The sequence below is a fragment of the Lynx rufus genome, unplaced genomic scaffold (genome assembly GCF_022079265.1).
Source record: "Lynx rufus isolate CCGP_SWC_20201006 ecotype Redwood Valley unplaced genomic scaffold, mLynRuf1.p SCAF_5, whole genome shotgun sequence".
NCBI lineage: Eukaryota > Metazoa > Chordata > Mammalia > Carnivora > Felidae > Lynx > Lynx rufus.
In genome coordinates, this window is record NW_025814867.1 from 147281215 (window position 1) to 147283442 (window position 2228).

General features: G+C 47.7%; 1 non-coding gene across 1 annotated transcript; it reads left to right on the forward strand.

Annotated features, from left to right (window-relative positions):
- The first annotated feature begins 202 nt into the window (after positions 1–202).
- LOC124527418 (small nucleolar RNA SNORA72) lies at positions 203–333 on the forward strand. Its single transcript, XR_006965869.1, has one exon. It is a non-coding gene; the product is annotated as a small nucleolar RNA SNORA72 (small nucleolar RNA).
- The last annotated feature ends 1895 nt before the right edge of the window (positions 334–2228 follow it).

The window sequence follows — 2228 nt, forward strand, 5'->3', positions numbered from 1 at the left end:
ATTGCCAGGAAGGATCTGGAGCCCAGGCTGATGCACCCCCTTCGAGTGGATTGATGAGCATCTCAGCTGCGCTCACAGCAGGTTCAATGCCTGAGGGCCCTTCCCCCGTTTCCTGGTCTTGGTCCAAACTCTAGCCAGCCCTGGAAAGTTGGACAGGTAACTGGACTTGATTTCATTGATGTAGCAAAAAAATGATTCGCTACCACAACTATTGTCGCTGTTCTGATTTTGTAATAATCAGGGCAGGCTAAACATTCTCTGTGTAAGACCGTGCATGTGTCCTCAGACCTAGTTCTTTCTCTAGCTCTGGTGTTGTCAATGCTGGTGATAAACCGAGTCTGATTTATACAAAGCATCTCATGTAGGAAATGTCTATGACTCTCAGGTCTCTGATTCTCCTTGAGAAATGACAGCAAAGCTAGTGTGATAACTTTTGAAGATCAGATTCATTGCTAATTCAATGAATGGTGAAACTAAAGAAAAACAAAAACCAAAACCAAAAAAACTGATTCCATAGTTCTTGTTTCTGAGTGTTGTGAAGTCAAAGCACAGGGGTGCCCACCTTTTTAAAAGATACACTTTTGGGGCGCCTGGGTGGCTCGGTCGGTTAAGCATCAGACTTTGGCTCAGGTCATGACCTCGCTATCCGAGAATTCAAGCCCCGTGTCGGGCTCTGTGCTGACAGCTCAGAGCCTGGAGCCTGTTTCAGATTCTGTGTCTCCCTCTCTCTCTGCCCCTCCCCTGTTCATGCTCTGTCTCAAAAATAAATAAACGTTAAAAAAAATTTTTTTAAAGATACACTTTCTTGGGGTGCCTGAATGTCCCAGTCGGTTAAGCGTCCAACTTCTGCTCAGGTCATGATCTCACAGTTCAGTGTGTGGGGGCGAGCCCTGCATCGGGCTCCCCCCTGACAGTGTGGAAGGAAGCCTGCATGGGATTCGCTCTCTTTCCCTCTCTCTCTGCCACTGCTCCACTCCCACTTTCTCTCTCTCTCTCTCTCTCTCGAAAGTAAATAAATAAACTTAAAAGAAAAGATACACTTTCTGCGGATGAAAACATGTATCTGGGTCAGGAAATGCAGTTTTGCCCATTTGTCTGGCTTCCTTTTCAAATGACTTTTTGTTTCTTTGTTTTTTGGTTTGTAATGATTAAATTATTAAAGTATGGGGGCGTGTTGAAGTTTAAATGTAGCTACAATGCTTTGTTCCAGGCTGTATCTAGAGCAATGCCTGGCACATAAGTGAGTGTTCAATAAATACTGGCTGAAAAAAATATTTGTTGAGGGGTAAAAAGTAAATGTATTCATCTCTTTCAATCCTTGGAGAAGTCAAATTTAGGTGTTGGATGTATTTCCTAGAATAACCTTCATTTGAGTCAAAGTGCTTTAGGACTGACTCACTTTTTTAAAACATTTTTTTCATGCTTATTTGTTTTTGAGACAGAGCATGAGCAGGGGAGGGGCAGAGAGAGAGGGAGACACAGAATCGGAAGCAGGTTCCAGGCTCCCAGCTGTCAGCACAGAGCCCGACGCAGGGCTTGAACTCATGGACTGCAAGATCATGACCTGAGCTGAAGTCGGACGTTTAACCGACGGAGCCACCCAGCTGCCCCAGGACTAAAGCAATATGAGTGACGTCCGTTTGAGAAACAAAGAGTGTCTCTGGGTCTGAGATGGTCCAGGGAGGTTCTGGGGCTTCCTCTGCATAGATCCCCCTGTACCACTTGCGGGGGTGAGTGAGGAAGTATTTGCAGCTCTCCCCAGGGTCCTGGGTATTTATTTGACTGGGACAATGCCAGCAGGTGACAGTGCCCTCCCGACTGCATGTCTGGGGAAGGTCAAGGCAGGGCAGGAGGCTCCCCCAAGTCAGGGGTGGGGATGGAACTCCAAGCTGAGGGGTCAGACCCTCAGGCAGGTCAGAAGAAACTGCCCCGTGGTGAACACTTCCCAAATCCCTCCATCTAGGGTTTCCCTCAATCTAGTGACTTTAAAAAGCTGTGTGAGTCAGTACTTCTTGGGCAGAGCCAAAGGGCCACCTCAGTTCCTGCCAGGGCTTCCCCACTCTCCATGCGGAGGGCCCAGTCCAGTCACCTCGGGACCTAACACTAGCACCAGGACAGAAGAGAGAGAGAGAAGGGCTCCTACAGAATCCACAACTGCAGACCCAAGGAGAGCGTCCTGGGACAGAATCCAGTCTGACTCATCAACCTCTCAGTAGCACATCCAGCAT